The sequence below is a fragment of the Corvus moneduloides genome, chromosome 15, assembly GCF_009650955.1.
Source record: "Corvus moneduloides isolate bCorMon1 chromosome 15, bCorMon1.pri, whole genome shotgun sequence".
NCBI classification, from domain to species: Eukaryota; Metazoa; Chordata; class Aves; order Passeriformes; family Corvidae; genus Corvus; species Corvus moneduloides.
The window spans coordinates 11450570-11476606 of NC_045490.1; the positions used below are offsets into that span (position 1 = coordinate 11450570).

The 26037-nt window shown below is 42.6% G+C and overlaps 1 long non-coding RNA gene across 1 annotated transcript; it reads left to right on the forward strand.

Annotated features, from left to right (window-relative positions):
• Window positions 1-3750: 3750 nt before the first annotated feature.
• Window positions 3751-25194, forward strand: LOC116451623. Its single transcript, XR_004243256.1, has 3 exons — window positions 3751-3971; window positions 13095-13236; window positions 22158-25194. It is a non-coding gene; the product is annotated as an uncharacterized LOC116451623 (long non-coding RNA).
• The last annotated feature ends 843 nt before the right edge of the window (window positions 25195-26037 follow it).

Sequence of the window (26037 nt, forward strand, 5' to 3'; positions counted from 1 at the left end):
AAATCCCTGGAAATAGTAATTTTGCCCAAAGTGTTTTTCCCAGCTGCAGTGTGCATGTGCACCTCAGAAGGTGGAGAGGAGATGGGCCATCCCTCAGTGGAGCGCAGGGGAGACCGGGCAGAGCTGGGGGCATGAAGTGCAAGTCTTCCCTTTCTTTCCTCTCTGGTAGACTCTGGGCTGTCTACAGAGACACAGCCCAAATGCGTGCCTGACCCTGCAGCAAGGGATGTTCCTGGGACTGTTGCAGGGAAATCCCAACTGCAGGGCCCTGGGAGCCCTTAGCTCTGCAGGGCAAACATGCAGTTCTCCCAGCCTGTGGGGTGAATAGATATAATGGCCAGTCTCCGTTCTAAAGTGGCCTGGGAGGTGCGAGCTGTCCATGTGTGAAAAAGGTGCCTGCGGGGGCCTGAGAAGCAGCACTGAAAACTTCTTCTCAGCAAGGACACGGAGGTGACTCCATGTGCTGCTGAACCATCAGGTTTGAGAGGGACCGGCTGTGGCACAGGTCAGATCGCAGCAGGCACAGACACCACCTCTGCTGGGATGTTCCCATCTGGGAACATCTGCTTTCAGCAGATCTATTTCCTAAGTGGGATGTTTTTCTTTGGCTGTTGTTCCAGTGCAGGTTCTTCAAAGTCTTTATGACTCAGTTTTGGAATGAGAACAAAACCCAGAAAAAAACAAGCTTAAATCAGCTATTATTTTACTTCAGTTCTCTGTAAGCCATGTGACAAAAACCTTTCCAGCTTCAAGAATCAATAAATTAACATGTTTAACTAACTTGTCATCTTCTTCTTTAATTAAATGTAAGGTGCTGCTGGATTTATTAGTTCTGAGGATTTTGCACTTCATTCAGCATGATACAACCTCCTTTTAAAAATACAATTGACCCCGACTGGGTTTCTGTACCTGCTACTTGTGGAAACTCCAGGCAGGAGAAACAAGTTGTGATTCTCCCTGATGGATTCTTCTTATTTTCAGGGAATATTCTGGGAATATTCTTATTTTCAGGGAAGTTCTCTTCACCTAAATACATCCAGTAGCAAACAGCTCTTTTCTCTGAACTTCTTCTGAGCTTGAAAGTTTTGTCCATAATGTTTTCTTCCTAAGGCTGTTTAGGTGTTGTCTAGTCCTTGCCTATCACATTCCTTCTTAAATAATACACAACCTCTGAGAACTGTTTTTAGCAGCTGTGTGATCCTTTGCTTGGAGTAGAGCTTGTTATGTTTCCTTCCCTGGATTTTGTGAAGGAGGTTATAAATTTTTTTAAGGCATTTTAAATTGTCAGTTTAAGAGTCCCATTATTATGAAACCAAGACTTCTAGTTCCAAAGCTGACTTACAAAACTTTGCTGTGTAAACTAGTTTACAAAACTTCATTTTGGAAATGCAATTCCCCCTGCTTCCAGGAGCCTGCTGACCTCTCGAAGCATGAGTTAGAGAAAAAAGCCAAAATGAAAATGAGAATCGGAGCATTCCTGTGGAAGCCTTGATTCCAGCAGCACAGCACTTTTCTAAGAATGATTATTCCACTAGAAGATAATTAAAACTTGCAAGTTGCAACTAGGTTCCGGATTTTGCTTTTTACCTTCTACCCACTCTTGCTCCAGCCTTTTTTTTTTGTTCAGATAAGAAGTTCTCAACAGTTTCTTTCAAGGATTAAAAAGTTTCTTCTGAAGTGCTTTCTTCTGTGCATAGCTTCCCATGCCTTAGTCTGAGATTCTTTTGAAACCAGGAAGGATCTGGAAATGCTTTGCATTGAAATCTAGTTGCTTTGAGGAAGCTTATGTTCTTCTTCAGTTGTGCCTTGGTTCCCCCACATGGTGTGTGTGACCATGCTCTGATTCTTAAGTCTTTTGCTACAGTGATTTGATGCTTTGCAGAAGATTATTATCAAGAAGAGAAGACAGGCGAGGGTCTTTTGAACCCAGCCAATTATGTCTGTCCTCCAAATTTTTTTTCGGTTGGGATTAGCATCCTAGTTTTCTGATTAACACAGAGAGCAAAACGTCATTTGTCTTCCTAATATCTTCAACAGCATGTTTGAAACAGAGGACAGCATATTAGGAACTGGATGCTTCACCTGTGGAACAGCTAATCTTTTAGGTATTCTACCCTGTTTAGGAACCTGAAAAATTTGTGGGGGATTTGTTATCCATGTAGGGTCTCAGTGCTTGTATGACTGTCCAGGCTTAAGGGCCAAATGTTCCTGGCACTTCAACCAGGAGCGCAACATTTTTGTGTGGTGGGGAATACTGTCCAGTATCTAGAGTTTCATTTTCAACTCTGCCTGTGTGACTTCAGTACCTAGGTTCTATTTATAGGTGTAATTTTTGTGCCTGGAGGTACACCTAAAAAAGGACTGGGGCTTCTTTTGGATGTATCCCCAAAATGCAAATCCTCGGAATTCCTGCCATAATGCTGCTGAGCTGCGGTGGCACTGGTGGCTTATGGCTCTTCTGTTTGCTGCAGATGAATTCTCTGATAAACATCTGTTTCTAGGCAAGCAGCTAAAATCTCTATGCCTAAGCTAAGATGCTCCTTGGCCTCCTTGTTCTGTGGAGGCTGATGTGACTGTTTCCAGAGCAGTTTCATCTCATGTAGGATGCGGGCAGAGTGGGATGGCAGCTGAGGAGGAAGTGTTGATGTTTCTATTTCCAACAGCAAATACTTAAATGAGTGAGCAAGAAGCCAAGGTTCAAATTCCCTGATGCTTGAGGGGACTTGCAATCCTACTCACAGCTGAGCTGTTCTGCAGGACTCTTTTCAGCTTCTCCTGAGTGGAACTGCACAGGAGGCCTTGGTGTGTGTGCCTGGGCAGGGACGGGAGGGGAAGGGCTGGTGGCTTGGTGGTTGGGGTTGCAAGGAGAAGAAAGACTGGTTAGCAGATAGCCTCTGGATGGATAAAATCTTCCCTCCTTTGGGTTGGAGAAGAGGGGTCTCGTTTTCTCCCTGTTCCTGTCCTGCTGATGCTTTCTGCTCTCAGGCTCACTCACTCTTGGTTCTGGGTGCCTGGCTCCATGTCTGTGGCTGGGTGTCTGCAGTGGAAGGGGTTGATGTTTGCTGTCCCTCTTGCTCAGGGCTGACTCACTTCCTGCCTTAGTAACTCATTTGAAACCTTCCTGTTTTCTAACTTCTGACTGCAAAGTGAAGCCATTTATGAAGCTTGTGGCAGAAATTGTACCATGCTGCCTGCTGCTATTTTGCAGCACTTTCTTTTCACTTGAGCTGGCTGACAGGCAGCAGTGGAATATTTTTACCTGTTGAAATTCTGCATTCATCTCAGGGAGAACTGTTTGTCTCAAGGGCAGGGTGCAGGCAAGCCAAAGACTTGTCCCGGGGAGGGAGGCATGAGAGGAGATGGGGGCCACGATGCAGGTGTAGGGGCAGATCTCTGCGTGCACTGTGGTTCGTGTGGGGTCTGACTCTGTTGCACTAGCTCTCAGACTTGTTTTCACAGATGTTAAAGCCAGTCACAGGAAAGTAATTAAGAGAATGACAAACCTGAGTAGAACAACTCTGGCAAGGTTTCAAGGCACTGGGACAAGCAATCTGACCGTCACGAAGGACACAGAGCAAAGCTGCAGGGGCTGTGGGCTGTTCTGGCAATAATCCAGCCCTCTGTGCAACTGCGGAGCAAAAATCCCCCTTTAGGATAAGAAATATGTGCATGTACATGCACTTATGTACACAAACAGGCTCTGGGGGGAAGGTTAATGCCTCTGTATGAATCTCTGCAGGCATTTCCTACTGGGAACATTTCCCAGTTTAGAAAAACATGTAATGGAGGGTAGCTGCACCTCTCCTGTCTTGGCATGTTACTCCCTTTTTGTGAGCCCTGTCCACGAGCAGACCTCTGGTTTCTGGAGGCTGCACAGGTCATCAGGAGTACACAGAAGAGCTATTTCTACCATCCCCTCTCCTCTCTGCTACCTGGGCATGCCTGACAGCTCTTCAATGCTTGCATAAGAGGTAGGAGCACAGTGTCATAATTTATATGCCTGTCACAATGGGCTGTGAAATGGCTAATCAAATACGACCTGGCTTGTGATATGACCATAGCCTTTGTAAATGTGCAAAATGATCTATGAAAGGTGCATGCTTTATAAAGTATTTCCTCGGTTTCTCTGTCAGCCCAAGCTCTTTTCAATGTATTGGCTATTAAAGCAATAAGACAGAAATCAGAATTGTAAGTCAATTCAGCTTAAAGAAAACAGAAAATTAGATGTACAAAAATAAAGAATAATATGTGTATAGGCTCTGTATCATATAAAAAGATCCACAGAACTAACTTCTCGTGAAACCAAGTGAAAGTTTGCTTTTAAGAGTATTGAAGGAGAAATTCCAGTTTCTTCAAAATAATGGGGATTTTGCTGTAGTGTTCAATGGAACTAAGCTCCACCTCATGTTGGAATTCATAACTCATACCTCACTGCCTGTCACAAAGAAATACTCTAAGCAGGGATGAAAGATTTATGAAATCATGCATGAAATGGCTGTATGTCTACTCTGCTTTCTGAAGGCTGTATTTTTGTGAAAGATGTTTTATATACAAGACATGATTTATCTCTGATGCCGGCATGTTTTATACTCCTGTAAAGATTTTAACTACTTTGGGAGAGGTCTTCCCTTCTGGGAGGACCTTCTGCCTCAGTGAAAGAAGGAAGTCAGCCTTTTTGGTAAGGAATACAGGGAACAGCAGTAAATAGAGCAGAGTAGCTGGAACTATCAGGTGGTCTGGCACTTGGGCTGTGATTTAGTGGCCTTAAAATGCACTGCATGACCACTTCTGATAGTGCTGCACTCAGGGCTGTAGTGTTATTTTGCTTGGCCTAACATATTATTGCCTCAAGAGAATCCAGCCACTCAATTAGGCAGAGATCCAGACTTTATGTCAAAAAAGAAATTCAGTTGGTCAAAACTTTCCAGATGAGATGCAAAGATGTTAATAAGTGTCCTGACTGATGTCAGCTGTCAGGAGCAGTGCACAACATTTCCTCGACCCCTTTGGTCCCTGCATTTGTTTCACAAGCAAAGTGAAGAACCTGTCCTGTCATCCTTGCTCTCTAAAGGCCACTGTAAGTGTTTTGGCTTTACTGTACACTTTCCTGCTTTTGCTTCGAAGATGTGCCGAGGACTGAGGAATCTGCTGCTCTCACCAAGAGCTCTACAGCTTCTCTCTGCTTGAGGTTATCCAGCTGTGATACATGCACATAATGATACCCATCTTTTGGGACACAAGAAACTTGAATTACCTTTACTTAACGAACCAGCAAGGATGTACTGCTCAGCAGAGAATAGATTAATTTAGTTCAGTGTCTTTTACAAAGAAGTTTTTAAATCCGAGACTAGAGTGAGGATGCATTTTGGAAGTTGTACAAGTGAGCACTGCAAACACAGCTGAATCTCAGCCTGAGATATCACTGTTCCTCTCTTCCTGTGCAACGACTCATTCAAATTAAGTTAAGCGTCCACACTGATAAATCCTGCTAGAGCCTTGGCTTCTCTGTGCCTAAACATGATGCAGGGCAGCATCTGAGAGCTCAGGCAATGGTATTTTTTTAGCCTATCAGATCTCTCATGCTGCTGAAAAGCAAAATCCCAGTTTTACATGCTTTTAAAACGTTGGGATTATTTTCCATCTGGGTCTACTCAGTGTCAGTGGATTTGTTGTTATATATTTTGATGTGGATGTTAAAATGGTGAGTGGTTTGTGTCTGAAACCTCTGCTCTAGTGAGTTGTAACTTGTGTATTAGCCTAGTTGAAGGTCTGTAAACCAGATCTTGGGATGAAACAGTAGATGGTACATATTTCTGCCCTGAATATGGACAGCCTGAATTTCTGTACTGACTCAGAGGAATGCGGTTATTAACAATAAATATCTTGCAAGTTTTCCTCTTCTCCAAGGTAGCTGATCCATACATGTGCATTGCTTTTGTGGTAACCCTTGGGGCAAGTACAGCAGAAAACATCAGGGCAGTCATGAAAGGTGTTTGATAGGTTTTTGTGCTGGGAGTGGAAAGTAGATTAAGCTCTGTCTGCTTGCAGACATGCAATACATGGGAAAATGTTCCTCGATGCTTCCAGACTCATAGATGGAGCACATTTCTTCATCTTCAGAAGCTGTGTGAAGGAGAACCTCCTGGAATGTATCCTAGAAGAGTCCCCTGGCCTGACTGGGATGAAGACAACCAGTGGAGAGGGTGTGATTTCCGCTGGGTGAATCCTCACAAAGTACCCATCTGAACTGGAAAATGTTGGAGGTGGTGGAGGTTTACTCTTCCAAGGCTAAAGCCACAGGGTTAAATGGTGTCAACCTGTTCTGAGTCTGTGAACGGGGTTTGGAAAAATCTGTCTAATGCCTGGTATATGGGAGTCTACATGGAACAAAACAAGTCTTGTCACTTGCCAGCTTTGCCAGAAAAGCCCATGGGGAGAGTGGGCACCAGAGTTTTAAGCAACCCCTCTCTCAGAAACAATCTGCCTCGTGTCAATGATGAACAACATTGGAATGGAGTAAGCAATCCCTGCTGCTGCTTCTGCTGCGTTGTTTGTGGATAAATAAAAGCATTAATTAACCAGACATCTAATTCCACTCCTTTTTAGTAAGCTGAACACGCACTCTGATTATCTTGGTGCAGGTATGGAGAAGTAGATTCGTTTATGCTAGTATCTGTTGAGAGTCTTTCTGAAGAATGGCTAAAAAGCAAAGGTCATGATGACATAGCGGGCTTAGTAAAGGTGCAGACTTGGCAAGGACACTAAATCCTTGAGCAAGGAGTTGTACAAATGACAGGATGTGAGTCCAGATAAGTAAGTTGAAAGAAACCATATGGAAGAGAAAAGATAAGACCACAGTGATCTCATGGAATAGCTCCCACCAATAAGGAGCTCAGCTTTTGCAATATGTATGAGCTAATTAGTAGTACTATAAGTATGTGTAGATTATTACAATAAACGAGACTTGCTGACCACAATGCCGTGAGGCTTGTCTCCCGCGACTCCACCCAACATCTGGCACCCGAACAGGAGATGTTGCCTTATGCGATGGGGGAGTTGCGTTGGGTTCGGGTCCTGCAGCTAGAAGGACGGCGAAAGAGGTTGCGTACGGCAAAAATGCAGCACCCAGCCGCGTCGTGCCTATCACCTCCGCGCCCGAGCGACCGCACAGGCGGGCTCGCCGATACGTGCTGCCGAAGCCTGGAGAGCTAGCAACGGTACCGTAAGTATGGAAAGGCAAGCAGCACAGGAGCTTTTTAAAGCTTTTTTACTTAAGCGTAACTTTAAAGGAATTGATCTTGACAAAGACCTCCCCGTTCTTTTAACGCATGCGCGCTCTTATAGTTTTTTCACTGACCCCCACTCCATTCATGAATTAAGTCAGTGGCGCGCATATGGTGATAAACTTTGGGATCTTGTCTTAGATGACGATAAGCCAGCTAAAAAGATTTCTAAACTATGGAGAGTTGTCCACAATGAACTTTTAATGGTACAGGCAGAGAAAAAAGCGGCAGAAAAAATTAAAATTGCTCAGGATCGGAACCGTCATTACGGCGATCACAGTGCCTCTGTTTTCTCTGGCCCACCTAATCCCCCCACCTTTGCTACAGTTCAAATCCCGCCTGAGGCTCTTGCCTCTGAGTCGCCTTCCGCGCCTCCCCTCCCCCCACCTCCTACTCCTCCTACGCCTTCCTTGCTCCAGCCTGCTCTGCCGCGCCCCCCCCCGCCGCTCGAGCCGGGTGGGGAGCTGCCGCAGCCTGCTCCGCCGCGGCCCCCCCCCCCCCCCGCCGCTTGAGCCGGCTCGGGAACCGCCGCAGCCTGCTCCTCCACCGCCCTTGCCTCACCCGTCTCCGCCGGACTGTTCTCGTTCGCGAAACCCCTTTGTTAGCCCTGAGCCTGTCCCTGGGGCAGAGTCTGACCTCGCGGAGGCCATGGCTGGGGGCCATAGAGAACTCTGGGCTGCGATTGCTCGTGACGGCTTACAAAAGGGTGATTCTGACATGCTAGCGGCTGCACAAGACAGCATGGCGTTCCCTGTTTTATTTGTCCCGAATCCGCCAGGAGGTGGCAGTATTGCGCAGGTGACTAATCTTGATTAGAAGCTGCGAGCGCAGCTCCGAGCAACGGTGGGGAATTACAGTGTAACCAGTGAACCAGTTAAACAGATGCTTGATTATATTTTTAACGCTTTTACCCTTCTTCCTGCTGACATTAAAGGCATTACTAAGCTTATGTATACCCCGCATCAGCGACTGCTTTTTGAAGCTCGCTGGAGGGAGGAAGCCGCTATTACTGCTGCTGTCCTCAGGCCAGCGGCAGATCCCTTGACAGGTGTTACAGTAGCTGAGCTCATGGGTGAAGGGGATCACATGAGAGTAGAAGCCCAAGCGGCACTAGGACCTGCCAAGCTACGGGAAGCTATGGCAGTTGCTAAGAAAGCAATGGATAAGGTCCGAGCCCCAGGTGGAATCCCGATGTATATGAGCATCAAACAAGGCAGAGAGGAGTCTCTAGGCTCTTTTGTTGACAAGGTTATGGAAGCCATTTCAAAAGCTGGGGTTCAAGAGCATATGCATGACCCGTTGCTTAAACAATGCCTTTTACAAAATGGCAATCAGGCCACGTTATTACTTCCACCCCAGGGGATTGGACTGTCCAGCAACTTTTAGAAAAAGCTGCGACCATGCCCACTGGCTCGCAACTATTTTTAGCACAAGCCTTAGAAAAATTAAGTAAAAGGCTTAAAGAACAGGCTATCAGCTCTCAAAATCAGGTTATGGCAGCCCTTGCTCCTCTCCAAGCGGCAGCAGCACGTCCTCGCCCAGCTCCAGGTGGCCCATGAAGTGTCATCGCTGTGAGACACCCAGTCACATCCGTCAGTCCTTGGAATACTCCTATTTTTGTCATACGCAAGAAGTCTGGTGCGTTTCGCCTTCTACATGACCTCCGTGCAGTAAATCAACAGATGGAATCTATGGGGGCGCTACAACCTGGTCTCCCCAATCCGGCTATGTTGCCCCAAAACTGACCTCTTTTAATTATAGATCTCAAGGACTGCTTTTTTACTATTCCATTGCATCCAGATGACACCAAGCGCTTCGCCTTTACCTTACCTGCCCTGAATAAAGGAGAACCAGCCAAGCGATTTGAATGGACTGTATTGCCACAAGGGATGAAAAACTCACCTACTTTGTGCCAACTGTCCCCTATGGGTTCCGGCTAAATGGACTAAGCCTGTTGTCACTGATGAGCAACCCACAACAGAGGAAAGCGAGAAGAGTACAGAGGAAGATCTCACAAATCCTGCAGGAAGTTGAGCAACGGTTTCGCGTTACCTTCCTTGTGGAATCTGAACAGGAGATAGAGGATCATCTCCTTCCACATCTGCAGAGACACTTTTTACGCTTTTGCCAATCTGCTTCCTTTGCATGTAATTGTAGTGATCATAAGGCGTGGGTAAGATTGTTTTGCGGAGGTTGTAATTTACAGTGGTGGGTCCACCAGCGACATCTATCAGAAGGGTTTTGGTGTCAGTCTTGCAGTTTTCACTGGCACCGTGAGACGGCTCAAGGAGCATTAGTACAACTCACAGGCAAAAATATCATTGACAGTTTGCAATTAGTTGAAAATCTTGAAGATCTGAGGCTAAGAGAATTAGCGTGGTCAGTACAGCATTTAGCAAAAAAGATCTTAGCAGATAGTTACTCTGTAGTTTTGCAATCCTCCTGCCAATTAAATATCGGGGTCCCCATTCAGTGGCAAGTTGAACCAAGAAAGTGGGATCATGTTTGCCGGCGGTTTAAGCATCGTGCTGCTAATCACAGGCTCAGTAATGGGTCACAACCTTCCCTACCCTCCTAAGGTGTTTGACCCTAGAGATAATATCTGGGTTTCCTTGGCACGCGAATTAAACACCACAACATTCTGTGCCTCCTTAGCCACACCCAGTACTCCATTTTTAACATGCTTAGTTGGAGTACCTTTAACAGAAAATACATGGCGCAACTTTGTAGTCGAGACCCAGAAGCAGTTCAAACCTATTTGGCCGTTGAATTCCACAAAAAATATTACTCATGGCCTACTAGACTATGATATCTGGGATGATAGACTCCCGGTAGGCCCTGAGCCACAAGAAATAGAACTAGTTGATTCCCTTAACGCTACAGCCTGTATCTATATTAATAGTTCACGCAATTTATGCCAAGAGGGCAGCCTTCGTGGCTGTCAAATGAATACATCCAGCCCCACCTTGATTAATCCTGTTGGCAATGCTTCACAGTGGGACTTAGAATGGTGCAACGTTACCGTGAGAAATCGATCTCTTGCAGCCCCTGGAACGTTTTTCCCTCGAAAGTTACCCAGAGGGTTTTTCCTAATTTGTGGGAATCGTGCCTGGTCAGGTATCCCATCCAAGCCTATAGGCGGGCCCTGTACCTTTGGCCAACTGAGTCTTGCACTTCCACAGCACCATCCTAATGCTACACACCGAATACGATGGAAGAGGTCCTTAGCAGAAACTATAACATCTAAATGTGAGGATGACCTCACGTTATGGAGCAAATTAGAAGTGCTTTTTACCTCCCTTTTTGTTCCTGGTGCAGCTGCGGCACGAGCCCATCGTCACTTAGAAAAACTGACATGTTGGGTAGTTAAACAAGCAAACGGTACCAGCCGAGTGTTGTCTGACCTTGCAGCAGACCTGAGTTCAGTCCAGCACGCCCTGCTTCAGAATAGAGCAGCTATAGATTTTTTACTCTTAGCCCATGGCCATGGCTGTGAAGACTTTGAAGGAATGTGCTGCATGGATCTTGAAGATCATTCTAAGTCCATCCACGCCGAAATTAAGAATTTGATTGAACACTCCCAAAAAATAAAGAAGGACTCCGGATTTTTCGGATTAGAAGGACTTACAGAGTGGATGGGCTTAGAAGGATGGATGAAAAGTGTGATCAAATCTTTAATGCTATTGCTAATCATTGTCTTGCTTGGTTTACTTATGCTTAGCTGTATAATGTCATGTGTAAAAAAATTTAATTTTGAAGTCAGTCAATATGACTATGATCATGCAAAAAGAAAACGGGGGAAGTGTTGAGAGTCTTTCTGAAGAATGGCTAAAAAGCAAAGGTCATGATGACATAGCGGGCTTAGTAAAGATGCAGACTTGGCAAGGACACTAAATCCTTGAGCAAGGAGTTGTACAAATGACAGGATGTGAGTCCAGATAAGTAAGTTGAAAGAAACCATATGGAAGAGAAAAGATAAGACCACAGTGATCTCATGGAATAGCTCCCACCAATAAGGAGCTCAGCTTTTGCAATATGTATGAGCTAATTAGTAGTACTGTAAGTATGTGTAGATTATTACAATAAACGAGACTTGCTGACCACAATGCCGTGAGGCTTGTCTCCCGCGACTCCACCCGACAAGTATCAAATGTAAGTCACATTGTTTTGGATGCGAGAGATGTTAGGCTGCAAGTCTAATCTCTTCTCCTTTAGGGTCTCACTTTTTATTTAGACTTTGGAAATGTATTGAAACGAGGTTTTGACCGAAACTAAATCACTAAGTACTTGAAAGTTAAAGAGCTTATCAGGCATCTGGTAATGTTTTCAGGATGTCCCCAGATGAGACTGCGGAGTATACAGAGAGGAAGCTGAAGTATCAAGCTCCTGGCCAGAGCGTCTTCCTGCGCAAGAGTGGGGATTTCTCTGACTTAAGTCTTTAGCTTTGCATGCGTGGTCTAAGCCTTGAAATCTGAAGGATAAACAGAACGCAAATCTCCCAGCTAGGCCCTCCGAGCAAGGCTAATGGAGTGCTTTAGCATAGCCCAACTTGCAAGGTCAGCAAAACAATTCTCACCTCTCCCTGTGCTGAGTTACTTTCCTGGCTCTTTATCAGCCAAGGAATCAGAAAGGGACTTTCCAGAGCTGTAAACATGTGAGCTGAAGAGATGGAACGACCCTATATGCAAATGAGTTTTGATTCCCTTCCTTTTATAAAGTTTAAGTGTTTTTGAGAGAGAATCAGATCCTCCAGATTGTGGGAGTCTGAGGAGGTTACCTTGGGCCGGCAGTGTCTCTGTGCCTGCTGTCTGCCTTTCCATTGTAGAGAAGAAAATGGAGTGATGTAAAATAGAAAATGAGAAATACAAACCTGTGGTGATGGAAGATGAGGAAGGAACATGAAAAAGAAAAAGCTGAAGAGTGGCAAAAAGATAAAAATAAAATTAATTTCGGGAATTCCACTGTGACTAATAGGCAAAAAAAATGTAAGCTGATTTATTACGTTTATCTTCTGCCTGAGAGCCATTACGCTTTGTTTGTATAAGTGAAAGGTAATTTGCACATTAAAGATTGAATCAAAATGTCAAATTCTTCCTCAGTTCCTCCAGTTTTGAACCAGGGTAGTTCTGTCAGCTTCAATGGAGTTACATTCTGTAAATGCAATATAATGAATATCAAGTCTTTGAAGTAGTTTTGAGTTATATTTATGCTAACGGGATGAGAAATTTAGAATGACTTAAATATTGTTGTGTCAGGGAATCTGCACATTTTCTGGTGCTTCTCTTCACCGCACAGGAATTTTTTCTCTTGTCCTTCTAATGCTGTTGTGACTTTATTCCAAATCCAATGGAATTCAGAAATAAGGGGTGGTGGTATCATTATGTGCATTAATATTTTCTTTGAATTATGATTTATATCTATTCATTTTTTTCTTTTAAATCTGTATCTTAACCCACTTAAGTAACAACTATTTAAACAGGGAGAGGATGTGAGTTAGTTGATGTATGTAATGGCAGGATTACAAAACGGTGATTAATTGATGTTTGCCTCTTTGTTTTATAACTGCTTATACAGAGTGTAACAATTTTTTATTAGTAATATAGTCTAGTAGTTATGTAGTGACAAATACTCTAAATACCCAGTACTTTTTAATTATTAGAATGTGTAATTTGGGAAGGAATAAGAAATGGCCATCTACTCCTTCCTTTTTATTGTTTTTTCTATTTTCTTGTTTCGGGTATTTAGATTATTTTTGAAACATACAGATTGACAAGTCATTTCAAGCTTGCTCCATTCCACTATATTTATCAGGAATTAGTTCAGCTGAACAGTTACCACACTACTGGAGAAAGCACAAGTGTCACTTCCAGCATCTGCCCTGGGCATGGTGATCAGATATCCTGACAAAGGAAGGAAGCGTCACTGGGTTTGGGACAGCTCTCTATTCGAAGAGGTAGGAATTTCCTTCGTCCTCAGTCAGCTGGTGTGAAACTGCTTCTTTGTTTACAATACAATTTTATTCCTGAAATTAGAAAGATGAGCTAGAGGTTGAATTCCACACAGTTGCAATGGCTTTTAGCATCTCAGTCCTCATTGCCCTTGTTAGCACACTGAAAACTTGCTTTCCAATTTCTTACAACATCTGGGCACCATTAACTGTTACTGCAGTTGTGTCAGTGTGCAGAATATGTGCTTTAGACTGCTACATTCTTCTACACTAAGTTTCATCCTGTCATCTGAAAATACATTCTAATAAGCCAGAACATGGAGCCCACAAAAGTTTGTATTGTTCAGTACATAAAGCTTGCTGAAATTGTCTCCAGGGCTGTGACTTACTATGGCTGAGTATAAATGAAACTATACTATATTGCAACTACATTGTAAGTAAATTGTATAGTGATTACTAAAAAGAATACTGGTATTAGAAGCCTTTATTATTATTGCTGCTGGCCGGAGCTTTTAAAAAATATGAAATAACTTCTCATGATGCACTTTTGATACTAGTGTTTTAAGTAGCTGTAATGTATATAGATGGCTGATGGTGTAAATGTTATTTTTCTTAGTGATGTAGGCCTAGTGTGTATTTTGCCATGTATTCTTTCTCCAATTAAGTGAAAAAATGCAGAAAAAAAATCAGCAAAATTTGGTCGAAAAATGAAATGGAATTTGCAATCATTTTTATCTTTCATGAAGGAAAATGGTTTGTTGCACAAAATACAGTGTTGGAAAATGTGATTAAAATGGAGACGAGAATTGAACCTCAAGATAAGCAGAGTGGAATAATTCTACAGCAGAGGAAATTGAAAGTTTGTTATTTGTGGCATAGACATTGAAAATAGAAATGTAACTATCACTTAAAACTGAAAATGCAGCCAGAAAATAACTGGAAGTTCCATAAAGCATTTTGGGAAGAAATGCGCTTGCTTTTGGCAAGCCCAAAATATGTGCTTGGTCTACTCAGATTTATCATGAGATGGGATTTTTTTTTCATATAAGAATTAACAAGACCAGATTTGGTTTTAACTTTTTTAAAAAATGTTTTCTCTGTGTTGTGGGAACAATGAAAGTGTCTGTGCATTTGAAGGGACGAAGGCGTTATAGACCTGTTGCATTTATCATTCTGAAGGGTTCAGGGAAAGGAATATCTACAGTTCCTCATCTGGCATTGCCTGTAGTCTTTACTGATATGGGGACAACCTGGGACTAGGGCATGCTTGACACCAGTGTATCTGTGTCTGATGTGAGCTGTTTTATACTGGCAGAGCTCAAGAGCACAGATTAGGTGTGTCCTTTCTTTAAGCCTGCACTGAAACTTTGGCCTTGGGTTTTTCATGGGTGAACATGATCTTTATAGAGCATGGAAAGAGCTGTGTGTGAGCAATCTGCCTGTAAACTTGCATATAAGCTCTACTGAGAGAGAGTAACAATATTTAAAGCTAAGATATGGGAAGTGTTTGCCTTGTACCTAAGCACCAGAGTAAAGAATTTCTTGTGGATCCCTATTCTGTGGCAGAGCTGCTCTGCTGAGGATGGGAGTGAGGGAAGTAGATCTCATCAATGTAGGAAGGGTGTGATTGGTTTTGGTGTAAGTTAACTGCTCATGAGGGCAAGGCAGGCTCCCCACAGCCCAGCACACCAGGCAGCTCCTACAGGAATTGAAATTACCATGGAGAGCAAATGAAGCTGCCTGTCCTGAGCTGAGTGGGAAAAGGTGGGCTAAGGTGAAATAAAAAAATGGGTAATTTTTAAATGGAGAAGACCAAAGTTTGGATTTCAGATTTTGAGCTCTGGGTTCATTACACTGGGCAGAGGTTTTCTCAGTGTGAGGCTGATCTGGAGCTGCTGCAGTGGATTCACAAGGTCTGCCCAGCGAACAGAACTCCCCTGCAAGACACCACTGCTCTGCAGAGCACATGGCCCATGGCCTGCACTGAAATCTCAGCTCTGCCCTGCAGCTCAGCCAGAACCACTAAACTTGAGAGCTCCTGCTGTGCTCCAGTGTTTGTCTGCCTCTGGTGCCACTGTGCTCCTTTCTGGCTGTGAGTTTTCTGCTTTTTTAAAAAAAATTTCAAAATTTCTAGATTAATTTCATCTTCCATTTCGCCCTCTTGTTTCAACTACCCAGCTGTCAGTGTAGCTCTGAGACGTATTTTTCTGCTAGCTGTGGGGACAATGTGTTTAACTAAATAAGGGTGAAAAAGATATATCGTGGTCGTAATGAAATGTGACCATGTTGATATTTTATTTCAAGTTTCCTATCGGTGTAAATTAATTACCACCCACAATGAGCTCATTTGTGTAGTATCTGGATTTCATGTGAAGCTACAGTAGATAACTGACTAGCTAAGAAGCATTAAAATCTAACTCTTTGGTTATATGTTCAGACAAATGTAGATGCTTTATTAAAAAGGACAGTTGTAATAACAGCATAGGGAATAAAAGTAGGGAATGGTAAGGAAAATGCAGAGAATTTACACATTGCATTTGTAAGCCATCATTAATTTGATGGCTTTAGGATCTTTATGTTGTTTTCCTGTGTGTTCTGTTTCCCGTTTTCTTTAATTAAAAAGGAAACTTATGGAAATATATTCTTCAGGCAGTTAACATTATTTAATCACTCTGAAAAGGCCTTTTGGTGTAGCAGTAAAACTTTATAAGATGGTTGTCTATTAAGTATCTCTCCTGTAGGAATTCTTAAATCTGGTATAATAAGATCGCCAAGCTATCAGGTACTAAAAGAGTTTGCTGGAATAGAAAAAATAATGTTTTTTAAAGTAGATTCATGGCCCGTTGAAAAGACTCACCTCGCTGCAAAAGCAGAACAATATAATTTTATGGGCTGTCTTGTTTGCAAATGCATGAATTTAATCCTTGAGTAAATGAGTTCTCAGGGAGAGGGAATTATTCTGGGAAGGACACCGAAAGGATTGAGAATGTCACGTGTGAAGTTGATAAAGGGTCAAAGCAGAACTGAAGGCTGAAACTGGCATCAAGTTTTTTTAAGATGAGACAACTAGTGCACTGCAGTGATATTAAAATCTGCAGGAAAATTGAACGAGAGAAAGTGACATTTTGCCCTACTTAGGTAAAAAACCTGTAAAGCCAACTTACCTGGAAAATGGCTGCAGAATTATGAGGATGTTCCCTTCCATACCTTTCCTTAGGCTTTTCACTAAAACATCATGTGTGCTGGTAGAGAGCTGGGCTGTGCTGTCCTCCACTGGGACACCTGTGGGACAGATCCATCCCACAGTTTTAAGAGGGAGTGGAGCAATCTTAGAGCATTTTCACCTGTCTCCCTGTCTTGGGGATGTCTGCTCACCAAGCCCATCTCCCTGGAAGAGGGAGCTTGGCAGGACCTCACCCAGACAGGGGGGCAGGGGACTTCAGTTCCCTATGAGCAGAGGGTTTGGAGCACCTAAAGTGCTCAGCTGCCCTTCTGGCCTGGGGTAGCTTAGAGCTACTGAAGCCTTTTTTCTCTGTTTCATGGAAGGGTGTTTCACATTGTCATTATGTGCCTGATTGTGCAATGATGGTGTCTGTCCCCAGCTGGGGTGATAACCACACTGGTGCCCAGGTAGTGCCAGCTCCTCCTCTATAGAAATGACATGGACTTTTCATAGGATGGGGAGACTGTCCTAAGGGATAGGCACTTCACCCTTTCATCTTCCCCACCTTTTCTCTGCTTTTAACATATGATGTTTAATTGTTGACCATTAGGTTTTTTCCTGCTTGGGACTGGAAGAGGGATTGCCACAGAAGCGGCACACTGCTAGTGAAGGTCTTGCTTAATTAAGTCAGCAAAGATCTTAGCAAGCAGTATTCCAGTGACAAACTAGAAACATCAGACAAGCAAAATTTATTGCTACAGTACCTTATTTCAAAGTTGCAGATGAAGTTGTGTCTTATTTGAGGGCCTTAACAAGATGTTACTTTTGTTAATTTGATTTTTCTTTCCTGTCTTACAGAGTCAAATGACAGATGGGTAAGACTGAGCTGGGCTATGGGTACCACAAGACAGTTATTTTGCAAATATGCTTGTTCAGAGGTTTCCCTCCCAGCAAGAGAAAAAGAAGCATATTTTTGATTTCTGTTGTTTTCTTGACTGGTGCAGCAGCCTGAGAAGGCAATTAGAGCTGTAAAGACACAGGCACACTGCTGCCTGTTCTGACAACACTGCTGGGGCTGCATGTGGGGCTGAGGTACTGGAAAAGTAGAATGGGATGTTATCAACAATTGTTCTCTGCAAAAAAATACTTGTAATAAAATCAATGCTAGATCAAAATAATTCTATTTGAACCATTGTGTTAAGTAAATTTCCTAAATTTGATTTTTAAAGCTAAAAGATTTAATCTGAAATCCCCTTGAAATCCAAATATTTTATTTCAGACCAAATATTCTTTTCATTGAAACCAAAGGGATTTTTTTCTGACACCTCATCTCACTGGAACACAAAGAAGTATCTTTAAAACTTTAAAAAAAATCGGAATTATTTTTTATAACTTACCTGATGATCTTTATACATAGTCCTATATAACATCTAATTTATAGATCATCCAAATTTTTATCCAATCTATTTTTCCTCAAAAATTCCCTTTTTGGGATATGTAGTTCAATGAAACTTGTGACTTCTCTTAGGTTTGGCAGAACTGACCAGGTGTTTTCTTGTCGGAGATGTCAGCTTTTATCTCCAGTATGATTGAGCAGTGCTTTTCTGTAGTCCAGAACACCTGCCTCTAGGTGAGATTGTCACCCTGGGATAAGGCTGCCACATCTGACAAGGCTGTGTCAGTGCAAAACCATGCAGCTGTAACACTGAAGGCTTCTACTTGCCTTTTTAACACCCAGACTCTGAGGACTCTGCAGGGCTGCTGCAAGATTTCTTTCTTTTGAGCTTCTGGTTGTATTATTTTGTTAACAAGGTTGCTGTGTGACTCTGGAGGATTTTGCCTCTGTGTCTGTATTTTGTAGTTAAAAAAAAAAAAAAAAATCTATAACTCACCTCTTTGAAATTCTCAAAGGCTTCCAGAAAAGTGCAAAATGTTATACTGTTATAGTCCATGGCTGTAAATTTCTTTTCTTCTTACTACGAATTCTGCAACTTGTTAGGGCACATTATGCTTGTGTGTGTGGCCACTTCTCGTGTCAAAGGAATATATCAAATACCCTATTTTTCAAAATATGTGTCTTGGAGCCATTATTCTGCTTCTGACCTACAGTCTGGATACAGCTGATTTGGCTGCAGTGAAGGTTTAACTCTTTTGTTTTACAGCCCCTGGAAGAAGGACAGGCACTGGAGAGAGCCAGCAGGAGTATGAGATACTGCCGTTCATTGTGACAAACTGAAAATTAATGTCATTTATTCTCAGCTTTGAGAACTGAATTCCATGGGTTGTAATTGAATCTGCTCTCAGACCCATGAGTCTCAGTTCTTCAGCTTAGATATTTCTGTCTTCACATACATGGGAGATCAAAGAAGCACTTGATCATCTGCTGCCTCTTCTGGATGGTGACAGTAGCAAGCAGGAGAGGAAGACTCACTGATGTGAATCATTTCAATGAGGAGGGTTCATTGCAAAGGCCTGGCTCTCTCATGTTAAATACCTGTGTAGTGATTAAATCTCTTCTGAACTCATAGGCTCTGTGTTGCTGCTCACTGTTTGATTAGCTTAGTTCTTTCCTCTCATTGTTATCAAGGCTACATATAAATCCCTGAGATATTGTTGATTGGCTGATGGTCCCCAAACAGTGCTGAGTGTTGCAGTTCTACGGATAGCTGTGGTGAGCTCCCTTAGACCATGGTAAACCTGGATCTCCCTGGGCTGAACACTAAGTTTCCCAAATGATAATCTGCTCTGCCCTGCTCTCTTAGTACCGCTGCTGTGCATTTACTGCTTCTTTTGCTTTGTCTTATGCCAAACACCCATTTTCAACAAAAGTTGTTACCATAAAGAATATTCATTTGCACCAGGCACCAGCCCACTTATATAAACACAGATTTTCTTTCTTGACGTTGGTGATGTGATCCCAAATTTTCTAGATTAGAGAGTTTCCAGTGTAATCACTGATGGCAATGTGTGCGCTGTATGAAGGCTCGGTAGCACAAACATCCCTCTATAGGGCAATTCATTCAAGTCACAGGTTGATGCTTTTTCTTAGAAGACTTATGTTAAAATTTTTCATTCCAGGATCAGGAAAGTAATTGTGGTCTTTAAGCATGTAAAGAGGTATGATTATCAATGAGCTTTCCACACCACTTTCCTGCAATAAGAACACCTTCTAAATTACATTTTCCCAACTCAGTAAAGTGTATCATACACTGATCTTATCCCTACGTTACAAAGCTCTTAAAAGCATAGAAATGCTAAAATCCCACAGGTGCATGAAGATCCTGTTCAGCTAAGTAGCTTAAAACTGCCATGTGCCTTTCATTTTGAATATGCATTTACACTAAAAATAATGAGATATTAATCACTGTTGCCTGTGGATACAGATGTGCCTTCATATTGATGTACTTTAAACATAAATTTTTATCCTAGGTGTTGAAGAGTTTCAATTGTGGCTGTCTGAGATATATTGTGCTCACCAGCCTAGAAATTACATTTCTTGGAAGAGCTCACCATTTCCACCAGCTCCTGCTGTGGGAATATCCATTAAACAAAATGGAGAAACACACCGAGCAAACAACAATATCAAAATTTTGCTTTTTATTTTCCTCTATTATCCTTGTCAGAAAGAGAAAAAGAAATTTGAGATTAGATTTGGCAAAATCTACAGAAGACGAGATACTGATGGAACATTTTACAGTATGTCTAATGCAGGAAGCGTGGTGGATATTAGATGCCTTATGGTGCAAAACTTCATCCTCTTCCTTCACTGTGAAGCCCAGCCTCTTGGCAGTGATGCAGCAGAGAAGGTGGTGTGTGCATGGTGGTAACAAGGCCATGGATGAAATCAAGGAGTAGAGGAGTCTATGCAGTGCCATCTATGGGACAGAACAAAAATGTGGTATAAGTAATGCTTTTTTTCTCAAAAGAGTACACTAATTAATGAACTAATAATAGCACTAGTGATGTTGTCTCAAACTAAGCTTAAGTAGTTAAAACACAGAAGGGTGAACAAGTCACTATCATAAGGAGGCAGGGAGAAAATACGGGACTGTTGTTACTCTGATGATGGCTCATGCTTGTGATTGTACTCACAGGAGGGGCCAGGGGTAACCAGGGTGGGTGAGAGCTGTATGCGTACCCCCAGAGTGTGGTTCGTCACCCCCTACAAATTCACACACAAGGTTACCACAGCTTTGGTGAACTGCAAGTGGGATGTCACTACCAAAAAGTTGGTGGCCATATCTGCATGGGGCTGGACCTCCGCAAGTGCATGGACTGGCTGTGTCCAGGTGAAAGTCAGGAAACCTCTGTCTAAGCTTTGGGCTTCACCTCTCCATGAATGATGGCCTTCATGTAGGAAAACAGTCTCCTAGCCTGTGTGTAATGAAAAATATTTGTGTCCTGAGCAAATACATGTTCTGATCATAGCCTTCAGATGGAAAATGGTAGAGGAAAAAGATGTCCCTAGAGTTCATTATTCCGAAGTGGTTTTCCTCTCACAGCTGCCTGGATGTTTCTGTGCTCTACAGTTGCTGCTGGGTGAGAGAACAGATTAAAATGAACAGGTACAGAGCTACTTTGAAAGAAGATGCAAGCCTGCCTTTCAGCCCTGCAGTGACCAACCATTCAATGTGTTCTTCCTTAGGCCCAGGCTACTGTAGTTGCCTTTGAAGCTAGCTTGCCCTTTCATGACAAGGCATCTTCTTTTGAGATATTCTTGACATCTTTAAACCAGATAAGTTTTCAAGTCTCAGGCTGTCTTACTGACAGTGCTGTGTCTTTCTTGCAGAATATAAAGTATTTTCAGCTTGCGGTTTCAACCAATGTACCTTCTGTCTGTCTCATTTTACTGCCTCACAATATACCTATTTATTCTGCTTCACTCTAACTGGGGCAGCTTCAGGATGGCCCAGCCTGCAGGTCACACCCCCCAGCCTGCACATAGAAGCAATGCAGGGTCACGGTGCTGAAGGTAAAATGACCCAGTGGCTCCTTTTCTAGGGCTCTATCAAATGTACAACACATCAGGGTGTATTAATGGATATAAATCTTTACTGAATCCACCAGCTCTGTGCACAACCACCAGATGTTGAAGCATCACAACTTTGATGACGGCATCTCTTCTGGAGGATTTATCTGTTGCCCCAAATGTTTCATACCAAAGTGAAATTCTGATTTTTCATTGTACTTTTAAGTACAGAAGTGTTCAGGTGAATTCATCTAAATTTGTTAGTGCTGGCGTAGATTTGAAACTACTTTTTGTCACAAGTAAAGGTTTTCCTAAAAATATATACCCTCTCTATATCTCTTGATCTACAGCACCTTCTGGTGCTTATTCACAGATCTCAGACTCTTTATTTTGTTCTTAATAAATCCCGGGCTGAAACCCCGGCACAGCTCTGGCACATTAGCAGGGCTACCTACATTTTGCAGATGAACAAACTGGAAGACCAAACACTTAAAATGTAGAAGCCCTGAATCCTCTTGCATACTTCTTCCTTTGTCATTTTCTTCTTACTATTCACAACAAACAAATTAGGAAAAACATCTACATAGTGCTATGAGCGTGCCCCGGTGTCACCACACTGCTTGTGTGGTTTGTTGCCCTCCCTTCGCTTGACTGACATTCTGTTCCCACTTCTTGGTTCTTGATCCCACCCTGCCTCTATCAGGGCAAATCTCTTGAAATTTTTTTGCTTTTCTCTCCAGTATATAGTGTATTATCTTTCTCCCTCTTTATGTTATTTTTTTTCCCTTTTTTTAGCCCATCCCCCAGGATTCTGTTCTCCTTGATCCAAGACACTGCTTGAATCTGGTGAAAAAAGTAAACCTCTTGTGCTGGAGGGCCTGATGAACTGCTTCAAAACCAGAATGAGAACAAACAGCAAAGCAGCACAGAGAGAGGAGCTGCAGATGGTCTCTAGGTGCTGGTGTGTTTCACTTTGCAGGTAAGGGGAAAATGTGCCTTGTGGCATTGACCACTACTCCCTTTTGCTGCCTCCCACCCATCATCCTCTCCTTAAGCTTCTGCGTTTCTTCCTTAACCTGTTTGTGCCTTGCCAGGTGAGTGCTGTGGAGAGGCTCAGTACAGGCTGCAGGGAGGTGTTCTCAGCAGATCATTTCAGGTACCTCCAAACAGTGGCTGTGCATTGCACACTTATCTGAGGATGGCTCTGCACAGCCTGCCCTTTGGTAATCCAGGACAAGGCAGCTCTTGCCGACTGTGGCTCATCTTTTTGGCTAGCATCCCTTTTTGCTTCCAGGAAAATGGTGAGTTTGTGTCAGGTTCAGTAATCCTGATGTCTGCACAGTCGAGAGAAAAAGCATTTCACTGTGAGAGTGTGTGTGCCTGTACAGCTTTGACAAGCCTCTTGTCTCCCTTGGTGAAGAGACAGCAGGGCTGAAAATCTATGGAGTCATATTTGCTGACTAAGGTCACTAGCTGGCAATGACTCAAAATATGTTTTTCTGGCAGCCCAACAGTACGGAATGTTGTGCTTTTTCTGTTTCTTTCCTTGAAAAAATACTCTACATCAGAAAAGTTAATGCCTCAAGAGATCCAGGAAGGTCTGTTCCTTTGATAGGATACATACATGCACTCTAGTACAGAATTCTCTGTTCACTGGCATCCCTTCTTCACTCTGTTGTGCTAGCCTATTTTCACATTGGGAAAAAGAAACTTTTATAACTTACATTATAAACTATATTTACTAGATTGTCTTTCTGGTAGCTATTCTTTTTTTCCACTTTCTGATCACTTACTGTCAATGTGGAGAAGGGTGTTGGGCAAAGCCACCTGGACAGGCTGTACCAAGATCTCACTGAGTGCCTGAGATGTTTCTGCCTGCCATGAAGTAGCTAATTTCTAAAATGAGGAACTTTTCCACTTTTTAGAAAATCCGTGTTCCATGCTAAAGACAGTACTTAAACTGCCTCCACACCTATGAATCATAAAATCACAGTACCATAGAATGGTTTGGTTTGGAAGTAATCTGAAAAATCATGGAGTTCTAACCACCTGCCATGTGCAGGGCAACATTCCACAAGACCAGGCTTCTCCAAGCCCCATCCTGGCCTTGAACACTTCCTTGAGTACTTGAAATTAGTCAAAAAAAGCATTTTGTTAGAAGAATCTGCCATTATAGCTTTTCTTACTTTCATTTTTCTAACTTTTTTTAAAAGCTTTTTTCTGACTTTGTTCCCCTTTGTTTTTCTTTGTCTTTTACTCCAGAAGAATTTTGGAGCAAAAAAGAATACAGTCATTGGGAGAGGAAGCTGTTGACATTTCAAGATGGGAAGGGAATTTTAAATCACGTTTGAAATAAAATTACCTTGCCCAGAAGATCTGTCGATATGGAATAATATCTCTTGCTTGCCTGTAAACTCATCTGCTGTGCAGGTGATGGCAGGGTAAAATGAGCCTTCAAGCATCACCACCAAAGCAGGAGGCAGCACTTGCACTGTGCTGTGGAGGTACCCCATAGAAGCAGGTCATAGATAAATGAGGCAATGTGTATAAAAACAGTAATCATTTAGATGGTTTTTCAGATTCATAATAGTGTAAAAAATAATGATAATTAATTTGTTTTTTAGAAAAACACTCAAACCCAGACAAACATTTCCATCTTCTATACAAAGCAATTCAATTACTGTTTTGGTGGAGTTGAATCTCTTGGTATTCCTGTGAGAAATTTTGCTCTTTATTTATTTTTTTTTTTATGGACTGGGACACAGGGACATACTTGCCTGAAGGCACAAAAGGAATCTATTTGAAGTTTTGTAGGAATTTTGCCACAGTTAATAACTACAGGTTGAAAGGAGTCTCTCCATGTTGTCCTTAGATTAGGCTTCCCACAAACAGGCGCCCGAAATGCAGCAATGTCCATTTTCTGCTCACACTGCTGCAGAGAAGGCTGCTCTGCCTATTCCATCCAGGGAGAGCTCCTACAGAAGAAGAAACAGCCTCATGATGCTCAGCAACCACTGAACACCACTGGAGGCAGGGCCACCTAAATCACAGCCCCTCCTCAGAAAGCCTCCTGCCAGCATTTTACAGCTTCACTTGTTTTTCACGTTTCTTCTTTTCTCTGTTTTCCTGTACAAACTCAGGCAAGGAAGAGCTTTTCCTCGGTACAGAAATCTCTGGTTCTTGGAGCATTTTTAGGCCCACTGCTACCACTCAAGCGGTTCATTCAGAAAGCCCTTCAGAGCAATCCTAGGCCGCGGCACATCCCTCAGTGCCTGGGGACTTGTACCAGGTTGGGGCTTAACCATGGAAATTTTTATGTTTTCCAGCATGAAAACAAAGCTCTTCTCTTGACTGAGACCTCTGGCAGTGCTGACAGCATTTCCTGGGGTGCTGCCAAATTAAAAACAGTGGTATTTTCTCTGAAAAACAGAACCCATATTTAAAGTATCTAAGTTGTGTTTATGAAAATCTTGGACTCACTTGATTAGGAATTTTAAGTTGGTCAGAGTCCTTGAAGCATGCCCACTTCACCCTCATTTCTGTAGGAAACTGCAGCTGCTCTGATGAAAAACAGTTATTTAAAAAATTGCTTGTAGCTATGGCAACCTTCATGCCATGTATTTCAATGGAAAATATAAAACAGCATCAGATGTTTCTTAATAGGAAATTTATGAAGATTTTAGTCTTTGTACATTTAAAAATTGAAATATTCAATCTTTGAAAGGGGTTATAAAAATCTCATTAATTTTTGCATTTTTGTTATGTGAGCTGCTGCTTAACTTTTTGTTTTGGTTTGGTTTTTTGTTGTTTTTTTTAGGATTCCTTTGGTTGCTTTAACTCTTCAGAGCCTAACACCTGGAGCACTTTCCAAGTGACAGCCCCTCCTTTCCTGTCTGTGCCTGCCTCCCACTCTATCTAGTTTTTTACTGGAGGGACAGGCCAACCAATTGTGCTGGCACAAGGCTGGAGAAGTGCCAGTGATCTCAGACTTCGCCTTCCTGCAGTAAATAATTCAAGGGGGTTAATTTAGCTCTTTGCCCATTAATTGCCTGGTGTTTGTCTGCTCTGAGAGAAACAAATAGATGTGCTTGTAGTTGGGTTATTTTGTACCCCCATATTTCCATGTTCTTTCTCAAAGGCACAAACATTCACAGGGTACTCAATTTGCCTAAGAACAGCCCCAGTAGTATTTAACCTCCCAGACAACGCGTATTGGAGGGGTAAAATTTGCAAATCTGCTATTTTAATTTTGGTTTCTTCCCTCTTTCTTTCCTCTCAGCCTTCTTACTTTCAAAATCATGAGGATAAAATTAAGGAAGCCTTGCTGAAACATACAGCATAGGCTGCCCTAAATGCCTGGAGCCATGCTGATACCTTCTGGTGCCTCCAAAGTGTGGATTACATCTAACTAATACTATTTCTTGATCAGTGGTTTTGACACAAACGCATCAAAGAGATTTATTTAATTACAGCTGTAAGAGCAAGGGATTTTTTCTAGGCAGCTCCCAGTGTGGCAGCAGTGAAATTTCCTTCTAGTGATGGGATTTTTGCCTGCTGTAGGTGACTGAATGCCCCATCACTCTTGTGGGGTTTTTTTTGTTTTACCTTTTTTCTGGGCTGGTCTGAAGCTACTGGTTGGCACTGGAAGATGTCTAAGATGTGGGCACTTTCCTCA